Here is a 13,997-nt window from a genome sequence, read left to right as displayed (position 1 = left end):
ACCCTGTAATCTCCAATGGCATCAGTTATCAGTAGAAAAGAATCTGGAAAAAATGGCCAAAAAAAATTCTGAGAGGTATTAGAAAATCATATCACCAGGACCAGAGATGCTAGAAAGGTTCCCAAAGATTGCAACACTCTGAACCAGAACAAACTAGAGGAATCCAATATGTTTTAAATGCATGTACCAGGAATGGTGGAAGTCAATGATAGGAGCCAGGAAATCAAGGTCAGGACCAAACAGGATCTGATCACTCCATCCAAGAGTACAGAATGAGACAGAACCTGGCCCCAACATAAAGATATGATGCAATGCAATCCAATCCAATATAATATACATCTTTTTAAGCACTTACTATGTGCCAGGTATTGTGCTAATAGCTGAGTATACAAATAAGAATAAAACAGACAGTCCTTGTTCTCTAGGAGCTCACAATCTAGGGAAGACATCACAAGAAAAAATTGGAAATCAGAGAGTGGTGGTGGGACTCATACAGGATGGGACTGTCCACATGGACATTATGTTCTTTTTTTCTTTTTTTTTTTTAATTTAATAGCCTTTTATTTACAGGATATATACATGGGTAACTTTACAGCATTAACAATTGCCAAACCTCTTGTTCCAATTTTTTCACCTCTTACCCCCCCACCCCCTCCCCTAGATGGCAGGATGACCAGTAGATGTTAAATATATTAAAATATAAATTAGATACACAATAAGTATACATGACCAAAACGTTATTTTGCTGTACAAAAAAGAATCAGACTCTGAAATATTGTACAATTAGCTTGTGAAGGAAATCAAAAATGCAGGTGTGCATAAATATAGGGATTGGGAATTCAATGTAATGGTTTTTAGTCATCTCCCAGAGTTCTTTTTCTGGGCATAGCTAGTTCAGTTCATTACTGCTCCATTAGAAATGATTTGGTTGATCTCGTTGCTGAGGATGGCCTGGTCCATCAGAACTGGTCATCATATAGTATTGTTGTTGAAGTATATAATGATCTCCTGGTCCTGCTCATTTCACTCAGCATCAGTTCGTGTAAGTCTCTCCAGGCCTTTCTGAAATTATCTTGTTGGTCATTTCTTACAGAACAGTAATATTCCATAATATTCATATACCACAATTTATTCATTTATTTATTTATTTATTCATATACCATAAATTTATTCAATTTATTCATTATGTTCAATGGAGTTCAGGCCAAGCAGAGCTGCCAATGACAAGTGGAGAATTAGTTACAATAAAGTTATAAGCCAGGAACTAAAGCTAGAGATATGAACAAAAGGAAGGACATAAAACATTATGAAGTATGGTTCAAACAGCCTCAGAAAGAGAAGAAAAAATTAATTTGGCTACAAGAATATCTGAAAGAAATAAAAATAGAATTATAACCAAAATAAGAATTCTGAATAAAAGGATGAAAAGCAGAATTAATAAAGGGTAAATAGGACTCAATGAATCCATGAACCAACAATCAAAATTAGAATCAAATCAAAAATTGAAAAAATAGAAAAGAATAGGGTACCTACCATCAAAAATAAGTGTCTTGGAAAATAGGTCAAAGAAAAATAGTTTGGTATGTATTAGACTTACTAAACCATGACCAAAATAAAAAAGGAAAATCTAATTACCATATTTCAAGAATTCATAAATGAAACTGTTCAGATCCATTAGAACTAGAGATCAAAATGAAAATAGAAAGACTCTACCACTAACCTTCTCAAAAATAAATGGCAAAAGTAGATGCTATTATTTTCCCCATTTTACAATTGAAGAAACTGAGGCAATTTACATAAATTGTCCAAAGTCAGATAGTTAGCAAGTGTGCAAGGTTACATTTAACCTCAAATTTTCTTGACTCCAAAACCACAGTTCTATCCATTGTGCCATCCAACTGTCTTTAAAATAGGTACTTGGTATATTCCCAAATGAGCTAAGATAGAGATACCCATGTGGAAAATAAAGACTTACTTCTAAGAATAAACATTCCATGTTGACCTTGCACATGATGGAAAGCAGACTGTTTCCATTGGCTATGTAATCAGAACTGCCTTCATCTTTAAATCTACCTAAATGAAATACAGTAAACCCTTATAGAAAGAAAGACTTCCATGAAGTAAATTAGGAAAGGAAGGGCCTGAGAGTCACCTTCCTCTTTTTATAAACCAAAGCTTCTTACTCTGTAGGTCATGACTCCATATGGGGTCATGTAATTGAACATGGGGGTCATGAAATTATTATTTATTCTCAATATATGTTTGATTTATATGTCTATTTTATATATCTTCATACCAGTGTTACATAAAAATTTCTTGGGTAAAAAGGGATGATGAATGGAAATAGTTTAAAAGATCCTCCCTTAGACCATATCTTTCTTTAAGATATTGGCTTCTCTGTTCTTGGAATTCAGATCAGGGCAAGGAGTGAAGGAATATTCTGACTTCTATAGACCAAGAAAGAAACTGATAGTATAAAAGGTCAAAAAAATTAAGTCTCTCGCAAATTGTCTACTTGCCCCACTCTTCCCATCCATGATAACACAAAACTCTCATTTGTAAGGATATTTCTAATCCAGAGACTAGACATATGTCCCATTTGTCTACCTCCTAGTAGAGCAACTACCACCACTACCCAGCTACTCCCAGAGCCTGCAATCTTTAGTTTTTAAGGTGATATGAAGAAAGGGTGACCATTAAGAAAAACACAGATTGCAAACCTTAACTCAATAACCTTGTCCCAGCCAGTCCTGCTGCCCCCACTCCAAGCTGGGTAGCATTTGTCTTCCTAGAATTCCCTTATTCACTTGGACTCTTTCATTATCTTGTGACCAGAGAAAGCCCTCATGAAATATGACAGACTGATCCACTTTCCATACACTCAAAATCCCAGATTCAGCCAAACAGACAAAGCCTCACCATTAGTTTGGATAAACTAAACTCTGGACCAATTCTGAAGAGTTTTCCCAAATCTAGTTTACTCTTAGACCTCTTTTCTAACTTTTATACTTAGATTGTCTTTTAACTAGGTAATTAACAAACACTTACCTAACACTCATAGAGAACATAGCCCTTTAGTAGATACCTGCCTGATGACAACTGGTGTGGACTAGAAAATCCAATAGAAATTTAAGGGGGTAAAATTCCTGTCCCTCCAAAAATGAGAAACCCCTCATTCTCTGGGGACAGGGACAAAAAAAAACAGATGGCAGATGGTGGTTTCTGTGAAATTCAACCAGTCACAGCTGCGTGCAAACCAATGACCAAGAAGTCTGGTATTTTGTTATCATATAGGACACAGCCCAACATCAACAATCTGAGGGGAAAACATGTGTGAGGAAGCAACTCGGTTTCCGACAAGCATTAGGATAAAGGTTAAACAAGCAGCCTTTATTCTGAGCCAAAGATGTAGAAATATAAGGATTTTGATTTCTACTCATGCCTCTCCCTGTAACATGGTACGTACATTCATCCATAAGGGAGATTGCCACCCAATTCAATGTTACTTTCAGAAGAGGCCCATCAGAGATTTATTTGTCTTGCAGTCCACTGAAAAGAGAGATGTTTATAAATGATTGTTTCTGGGTCTAGAGTTTATAGGCCATATTACTCCCTCTCTCACTCTGATCCTTTATAAGTACTGATAGACAACATACCAATTATTGACCTGACTCAAGGTGCTATTGGGAGAAAGGCACTAATGAGAGTTAGTGAAGCAAACTACTTAGTACACTTGGTCCAGGATTATCCCATTAGAATGGTACAATGGCATGTTAGTAGGATTGATTCAGGGCCTGTCTATGGAGGCACTATGGTGAGGTTAATCAAAAATTAAAGCAAAAAAACCCAAGTCTATCTTGAAGCAAAAGCAAGAATTGAGTGAGATTAGATTTCTAGGAAGGAGAAAAACTCAAACCAAGTTTAAGAGATTCAGAGGTGACCAGATGAACAAAAGTGGAAATCAAAGACAAAGAGAAGAATCAGGCTATTAGATCAGAAACACAGAAAGGTCAGGTCACCAAGCTGAGATCAAAACAACTGGAATCAAGAGTCAGTCAGAGTAGGAAAATTTAAACTTTTAAATAAGATCCTGAAATAGGGTCAAACACTCATCAAGAGCATAAAAATGTTGGAGAAACTTTTTTTTTAATAGCCTGCCCATATATGATGGTGTCTTCTCAACCACCTGACTCTGGCTTACTGGTCAACCTCAGAGTGTTACATAGTTCCACTTCCTTGCAGGATACTAACAAACCTGAATAATTTTAAACAATAATCATACTGTACTATACATGTGAGCTAATCATGTGAGATTTTCTTTCCAGTGATACAGGTGCAACCTATGCATATCTATCCATGCTTTTGCTCATGTAAATTTGCCTCAAAGCATCCACTCAAAATGTTATCAACCTTCCTTCTTTCATCTGAATTTTCATGGATTCCAATAACACACAAAGGCTATAATTGTATTAAGAATAGAGATGGGGTATAGGGTATGTTCAGGGGGTTGTAGGAGGGTGTATTAAGGGAAGATTAGGACCTCTGGAGTAAAGGCTACTGGGGCTCTTTAGTGCTTATCTTTGATGATCACTTGATGCCCTTAACTCTTAATTTTTGGTTCAAAGAAGGTGAAGCATGCACAGTAGACATGCCCCAGGAAACCATTTTGGCATATGGGCTAAACCAGGTGGTTGATAACTAAGGGATCTCAAACTTTACAGTGAGTTAGAAGGGTGTCTAACCCAAGCATGTAAAGACTTCCCCTGATGGAATGGGTGGATGAGAATGATTTGTTCCAATGGCCATGAAGGCAAGTGAAACAGGTGTTATGGAGTACTTGGTAGACATTAAAGACACCAAAGTCATCCACTGCAATTTGAGTCATCACCAATTGTCTTGGTTCTGTTCTGCTATTGGACAGTGGTGGCTCTGAAAGAGAGAGTGAAGCTGATGACTTCACTTAAATCCAATTTACACATGAATCCAAAAAAATGAAAAATATGGAAACCAAAAATATGATTTCATTAATATATGGGAGTTCCAGGTGAGGAGATATATATTTTTCAATATAGCTTATTCCCTTTCCCCACTCAAAGAGCCATCCCCATCCCCATAATTAGCACATTAACAACAACAGAAGATGGTCAAAAAGAATTCAACAAAACTAATAAAAATATGAAAAAAAAAATCTGACAAATGAAATTTTCTATATTTGCTACTTTTGGAAAGAAATCAGAAGAGGTACATACCTCTTTTGGAAGATCATCTATAATCATTACAATTTCAAAGTGTTATTTTTAATCATTTTGTTGTTCTTCTCATTCCCATTCCATTTACATGATAATAGTCATTGTGTAAGTTATTTTCCTAATTCTGCTTACTATACTATGTGTTACTCCTATGTCTTCCTTTTATTCGCTCTTTTCATCATATTCCCTAGTTGATGGGTTTCCCTCTATTTTGTTTCTAGTTCTTTGCTACTATAAAAATTGCTGTTATACATATTTTAGTATCTGTAAAACCTTTTTCTTTGTCACTGACCTGCTTGAGTTGTATAATTAGCATCAGAATCTCTGGGTAAGTGAATATGGACGGTTTAGTCACTTTCTTTGTATAAATATAAATGCAGAATGAAAAAACAAATTCCCAGTTCCATCAATTGTGCATTTCTTTGCTCACATTTTCAAAATTTCTTCAATACTATTTACTTCTTTGTCACCTTTGTCAATTGGTAAGTGCAACATTCTTACTATTGCCTCACAAGAAAAGTATCACCCATTCATAATTCTTACCTTTTCCCTGATAGAGAGGACAACAATGCTTTTCATATGGATGAGACTAATCTAAACCTGGGAAAAGCAATTCTATGTTTTTGTTTAAAAGGCCTTCCTCTTTGTTGTAAATTTCATGAAGAAGTAAGAGTAAACCCATCACATTGAAATGTGTTGATATAGAATTTTTTCACCTACTGTGCTCAGTAATGAGAATAATTTGAAAAACATGATTTGCAAGGATAATTTACAATGTGCATGTTCAGCCTTTGAAAATCAAGATTTCAATTCTATTAGGTCATAAGCTTTAATCATCATATAACATTGAACTGGACAGTGGGCCATACAATCATAAATATATAGTTGGATGGACATTGGAGGTCATCTAATCAAATTCTTTACTTGTAAAGAAACTGAATCACAGAAGAATTGCAATCTAACTAAAATAACACAACTATTAATAGCATTTGTACCCAAGTGCTAAAGTCTTTAGCATAGCATAGCCTCAATTCTTTCCCTCACTGTCCAATACAAAAAAAAAAAACTCATTTTCTCATCTCTAAAATATAAAAAAGGGCAAGTGCATAATTTACATTATGGGGAAAAAGGTGCTTTGTCAATATTAAGCCACTATAGAACTAAAAAATACTAAAAATAATATTTACATAAATCCAGAAATATATTCATGTTGCATGAACAAATCTCAATTTCATTCATGACTGTTTTACTACCTGAATATGTCCCACTGAATGCTTAAATAATTTGTGATTTCATAATCACTACCAGCACTACCCAACCATAGCAGTGTAACCTAGAGGATGGGATACTGGACTAGGTAAGTGAATATGCACAGTTTAGTCAGTTTCTTTGTACAAATATAAATGCAGAATGGAAAAACAAATTCCCAGGTCCATCAATTGCGCATTTCTTTGCTCATATTTTCAAAATTTCTTCACTACTATTTATTTCTTTGCCACCTTTGTCAATTTGTATGTAACAATGCATCTGAGAGCATCTGAGTTCAAGTTCCGACCCTGGCCCTGCTGCCTATTGCTATGTGATAATGTTAGGCAAGTCTCTTCTTCCTCTCTGGGCCTCTCCTTCCTTATCAATAAAATGAAGGAGTTGGATAAGTTCTAAAGTTTCTTCCAGCAATAACAACTCATGATCCAAAGCAGATTAACAGATCAGAAGAACTGTCTTGACCAATCCCAATCACAAATATACTAGTCAATATGGTAATACAACAATATGATAATTGGGGACTTTTCATTAAGGAAGTTCAAGTACATGACAGAGATGATGATAGGTATAATACTTGTTCTTAAAGGCAGTTAGATGGCACATGTATAGAGTATGGAGTCAAGAAGTCTCATCAAACCTGTGCTCCAACACTGACCAGCTAGCTATGTGATCCTAGACAAGTCACCTAACCCTTTTCTCATCTATAAAATGAACCAGAGAAGGAAATGACAAACCACTCCAGCATCTTATCAAGAAAACTCAAAACGGGGGTCATGAAGAGTCAGACATGATGGGATAATTAAACACAATATGATATGTGTAGGGTGTAGCCAAGCCAAAAGAAAGTTTTAAGAAATGTAGTGTCAACTTGACTCATTGCTAGCTTAATACTAAATCAATTTGGGCTTTCTGTTCCATAATCTGTTCTTGACATTATTCCCTCATTTCACTACTTGCCCCATGGCCTTAACATATGGAGAGTTCCTTAATAACATCCTTCCTGAGGCCCAAAGCACAATGTCTCTGGTATAAACTTTTCCATTGCTCTTTTTTATGCCTGAGAATTTCTATTACAAATATTACAAATTATTATTTGCCCAAGCAAAGTTATTTCTTTCTCACCTAGTTTTATGTATTTTAACTCCAACTGGGACCTCACTACAGCAAAGGATTTGTTTTACTCATTTCTCAATCCTTTTGCAATCTGACTTCAGACCCCATCATTCAATTGCAATGATTCTCTCAAAAGTTGCCCTAGATCTTTTACTGGCAGATCTTATGATCTTTCTTTAATCCTCACCTGTCTTTACTTATTTGCTGCATTTAACACTGTTGATCAGTCACTCTTCTGTATTTACTCTTCCCTCTGGGTTTTCATGGCACTGATCTCTTCTGGATCTCCACCTATCTTTCTGACATCTCCTCTGTCTTTTTATTGGCTTTTTATCCATGTCATATCCCTTATTTCTCAGAAAGACTAATTATATACCAAATTTTACATGAGCTTGAAGAAGTTATGGTTTTGTGTTTTTGTTTCTAAATATTTAAGATATTAAGGGCAAAGAGCACCTAAAAGGGATTTGAAATAATCAAATTTATCAATTACACAATGCAATTCTGTAATAGAAGACAAAATAAACTACAAATATATTTTATAACAACCTTGTGAGATAGATATTCCAAGTATTTTATGCCTATTTCATAGATGAGTAAAGTAACACTAAGAAATAAAATTTGTCCCATTTAGCTACAAATATCTGAAACAGAATTTGAAGCCAGAACTATGTTGACTGCAAATCCACCATTTTAGATACTAAATCATCTTGTCTCTCAAATGACAATTTTTCTTTGAAGTATCCATGTGATGAGACTAGGATTCCTCCATTTTCCCCAAATAAAGATGTGGCCTTTTCTCAAAGGCCACAGAGCACTCCCTAGGATTTAGCTCCCACTCCCTTGGTAGCATCCTGGTCACCTGAGTTCCATTCATACAGAATCAGGGTCTCTCCAAATGGGCAGATTTCTGAAGATCCTGTGAGTCATAATTCCCTGCCCTGCTGATATAAAAATATTTCCATTTAAAAGACAAGGAAACCATAAGGATAAGAGCCACTAAATATATATATATATATATATATATATATATATATATGTTACATACCTTTGCTATGTTAGAATAAAGTTAATCTCCTTTAATTAACTGTTCAATAACTTATAAATGCTTCATTTAGTCCTACCATTAAACCTGAACTAACAGGGTGCTACATTTATATCATTCCAAACAATTCCCCATCAATGATACTAACTGACCCCCTTCTCCATCAAAAAGTAAACTAATCGGTTAGCAGATTGAATGTTACCTATCATGAAAAATTTTTGAAAGCTTTTTTGTTTTTTTGTTTTTTTTGGTGAGGCAATTGGGGTTGACTTTCCTAGAATTATATAGTTAGTAAGTGTTAAGTATCTGAGGCTGGATTTGAACTCAGGTCCTCCCCACTTCAGGGCTTGTGCTCTATCTAGTTTCTCCTTTGTAGACCCAAATTGACCCAACAAGCTTTGAAAAATTTGCAACTATCATAAATTTACAGTCTTTTACCTGTTTTTAAAGGCAAGAAAAAGGATAATTTTTAACCTAAAATCAGGCAGAATGTAAGAAATAGAAAAGCCATGAGTACTCAAAATTTTATTATGTTGAACCTATGTGTAATTTCCTAGGGATCACTGGTTCTCACATCTGTGGCCAGTTAGCACTATTTGTACTCACTTTTCTCAAGGATAAAGTCAGAGCTCTGATATTCTGCATCCAAACGTTCTTTTCTATGGAGGATCTTAAAACTATGGAAGCATGATGTTTGTTTGTTGAATTAACATGGGTTTGCTTTTCTATTTGTGAATCGGCAGGGCCCTTCTTGAGCAATGTGCAATCATAAATTTGGCAGACTGTTTAATTCTACATGCTGAAAGGATGCTGCAGGAAGCATTTCCATTCGGAATCGAATGGAATTTGTGATTTGCATGCACCTTTTGAGTCAAAATCAAACATTTGCCCTGGATTGGCCCGAGTTTAATTAAAATGATGAGAACGTGTGATAGGCTTTTGGTCTAAGGCAAAAAGAAGGCATAGTATTGAAATTTGGAACAAACATTTTTTAAAAATGAGAAATGCATGGTTGGTAGTGATAAGAAATGCCAAGACTATGTATTACATGGGATCATGGGATGAAAATAGAAACTATCCTAAAAATTCTGGCGCACTGTGAAACTGTTGTAGGAAGGTTTGGATAGGATTACGTGCTGTATGGGTAATGTTCCTGTAACTAACACTATAGATGTTTGTAATCTTTTCTATAGTCTTTTTGTGAATTGCCATGTATAGCTGATGGGCTGTTCATCAGTCTTGGCAGACTGTTTCACTTAACCATGCAGAGAAGAAGGTAAAGGATTTTATCTTTAAGGGTTAAGCTATGAAAAACTGATGACTGCCCAAAAACCATTCATGTTAGAAAAGTCAGCATGAAACAGCATAGCAATAGCCAAGGAAAAAGAGGAAACAGCTAATCACTTGGATGGAGAATTATTAAAATTGGCCACGATTTCCTTTGCAAAAGTTTTTACTTAGTTGTTATTTGGAAGACTTTTCCTGATGTATTTATTTAAACATACATATTGCACACACAAACATATCTGAATGAACACCCATATTTACTTTCTAATGCATGAAGTATCTATGATTTCTTTGGTGCAGGTATTTTCTCTACCAATGCTGATCCACAAGTCCCTACTCATAGCTTAGGAGATAGACTGAGAGTTATTTTGACAGCAATATTTATCACCCTACGGTCAACTTTCTAATCTATAATACTCCTCCTCTCCAGACCCAAAAACATGATATAGCCTGCCAGACCTGGTGTCCCCCTGCATAGTTTTCAAGAACCTACGGTCATTCCTACATAATCATGAAACATCAGATTAAGAAGCCATGTCAACATAATGCTAGCTAAATATATTTCTAGACATAATCATAGCTCTATTGAGTGAAGTTGGTCAGAATTCGGGGGTATACTAGAGCCAGTTCAGCAGCTAGCTGGCACAGTGAATAGAGCACTAGGTCTGCTAATCAGGAAGACTCATCTTCATGAGGTGAAATCTAACCTCAAATATTTCATAGCAATGTGACCCTGGGCAAGTCACTTAATCCTATTTTCCTCATCTATAAAATGAGTTGGAGAAAAAATTGGCAAACTACTCCAGTATCTTTGCCAAGAAAATCCCAAATGAGACCAAAAACAGTTGGACACAACTGAAAAAAATCAACAAAAAGTCCAGTTTGTATCAATTCCTGAGAGCCAATTGTTAAATTGTCAGTGTGAGTCTTTATACTTCAGAAATCAGCAAACATTTTCAGATGATTTATGGTTTGGTTTATTTTGTTAATTGTCTAGACTTAACAATGATTTATTATTTTGTTGATTATATAAGTTGGACAATGGAGAAAAATGTTAATAATGCTGATTAAACATAAAAGTATTCCATGTGTTTCCTGAGAACCTATTGTTAAACGTTAACCATATACCCTTGGGTGGTATTGTATAGTATATTTACTTTCTTTCTTAACAAGAATAAAAGATGTCATTAAAGAAATGTATGGGATAAAAAAATAGGCTAGTCACATTACAAGAACAGGGGAATAAAAAAAAGCTAGAAAGGCTTTTGCACAGAATGGACAAGCATGAATGTTTACGATCTCCATCACTGGAGGGAATCAATCCTAATCGATTAAATCTTCCAAGAACTGTAACCATTATAAAATAAATGTTCAAAATAAACAAACAAATCAATTCACCTGGAATATTTTAAAGAAGTAATAATCAAAGGAAGAGTTAAGTCACACACTCACATACTATTTAAGTAAGTTAGCCTAAAAGAACTTGAACTGCAACTAGAGGTTAATGAATTCTCTAAAGTTGTTAGTGTGCATCTTCCAGGCCTATTTGCTGTCTGTCATAATTAGATTCATAGAATTTTAGAGCTAGAAGGAATGTAGGGATCATCCCTAGTCTAAGAACCCTTCATTTTACAGATGAGGAAATTGAGGTTCAAAGAAGTTAACTTTCCTAAGGTCACAGAGCTAGTTATCAGCAGAATGCAAATGAGAGGCAATCTAGTGTCAAATATAAATATGACAAACATTTATTGAGCACCTATTGTGTATATGCCACTGTGCTAAAGATTTGAGAGATATGAAGTCTAGACTAAGCACAATTCCTATCTTTAAAGAGCTTATGGTCTAATGGGAGCAAAGACATCAACACAGTTATGATATACAATATTATATAAGTACATTAGATAGTTACAAATCAAAATACTAAATGAGAATAAATATAGGTTCAGGGAAAGAAATGTAGGAGTGAACAATAAATGATCATAATTTTATCTCAAGTTCTTCATTAATAAATTTAAGGCTTAGTATAAGTCATTTCACATCTCTGAGTTACAAAACACATTTATTGGGTAGAACAAAATTACCTTCTCCAGCTCTAAAGTGCTATTGTCCATAAACCTACATTTCTAGCATCCAGTCTAGTACTTTTTCTTTTAAAAATGATTTATTGATACTTTTTATATTACTATCACTTATAAATAATCCTGACCTACCATAAACCATTCTTTTGTTAAAATAAATAATAACACAATACAACAATAAAATTCAACTTATTGTGGTTGTCAAGTTATTTCAATTGTGTCTGATTCTTTGTGACCCTTTTTGGGGATTTTCTTGGCAAAGATACTAGAGCACTTTGTCATCTTCTCCAGCTCATTTTATAGATAAAGAAACTGAGGCAAATAATTTCATGATTTTCCTGGTGTCACACAGTTAGTAAGTATTCAAGGCAAATTTGAGCTCAGGAAGATGAATCATCCTGATTCCAAGCTCAATGCTGTAATTCCTGTTCCACCTGCCTGTTTAAACCAACGTTAGTTTTTTCTAATAAAATATGTTTCATTAGATACCTATAATCCACAACAATTCTGCATTGAGGGGGAAAGAAACATGTCTCTAAGTCAAAATTGGTGACTATATTGATCAAAGTTCTGATTTAGGCATCTCCTTAAGACTACAATTTGCCCTTCAGGTATCAGGGCTTTTCAGTGAGAAAATACAAATACATGACAGAAACAATGTGAGGTATAGTATTTATTATGAGAGGCAGTTAGTTAAATGTCGCAATGGATAGAGTACTCAATCTGGAGACAAGAAGACTCATTTTCTGCAACACTTCCTAACTGTGTGACTCTGAGCAAGTTATTTAACCTTTTTGCTTCAGTTTCCTTGTCTATCAAATGAGCTCTAGAAGGAAATAGCAAACCACTCCAATATTTTTGCCAAGAAAACTCCAAACGGGGTCATGAAGAATTAGATATGACTGAACAACTGACCTGCTTTCTTCATCAAAAGCTTCTTCTACCCATGAATTTACAAATCTGGCAAAGAAAAAAAAGTACAAGAAAACAGGAAGTAACATTTTTGTTTTGATATATACTGTGCCTTTCAAATAAGAAACCCTGTTTAAGATTTTCTTTGCAAATATATTGGAGTGGATTACTATTTCCTTCTCCAGATCATTTTGCAGATGAGGAAACTAAGGTATACAGAGTTAAGTGACTGTCCAGGGTTACACTAGTTAAGGTCTAAAGCCAGATGAACTCAGACAGATGTCTTCCTGACTCCAGAACTGGCGCTCTATCCACTGTGCAATCTAGCTGCCCCATTAAATGTAATATATGCTTTTAAAATTAAACAATCTATACATAATAGAGATGCAGTTTCATGAATATTCTTTATCTTTATGTAGCAACTAATGTTTGTTGAATTCTTTTAAGAAAAAGGAAAAAATATTGATGAGTAAATGTTTTTTAAATTAAGTCATGTAATTGTACCCTACCACCAAAAATCTTAAAGAGGGATTCCAAGCTGGATGGGCAAATCAGATCTGGAGTCCATAAGAATTTTTTTTTAAGTAACATGTCCAAAGATAACATTCTAATAGAGAACATTCCTATCTGAAAGAGGTAATATTGGAATCTGCCTCTTTTTTTGGCAGAAGATTCTAAATTTTTTAATATGGTATCAAGAAGTCTTGGTCATTAAAAATCACCTCAATTCATTCCATATATATATGTGTGTGTGTGTGTGTGTATACACACACACACACACACACACACACACACATATATATAGGCATACATTTTGGTACATAGCTATTTCTTACATAAATTTTACAAACATTGTTCCTTTTAGGAAAACAGATCTCAGATACCCCAATGCCTCTGAAAGATTTTAATGGTAGCTGAGTATAGATGCCTTAAATGAAAATGAAAAGGGAGGAGCTCTAGTTTAACCAAATATGCTTATTGTAGTCCCCAGGCTAAACACAGTTCCCAGAAAGACTGGTCATGCATGTGGAAATGAGAAACCTCAGA

Source organism: Sarcophilus harrisii, chromosome 1 (genome assembly GCF_902635505.1).
Source record: "Sarcophilus harrisii chromosome 1, mSarHar1.11, whole genome shotgun sequence".
Lineage (NCBI taxonomy): Eukaryota > Metazoa > Chordata > Mammalia > Dasyuromorphia > Dasyuridae > Sarcophilus > Sarcophilus harrisii.
This window is presented reverse-complemented; position numbering follows the sequence as displayed.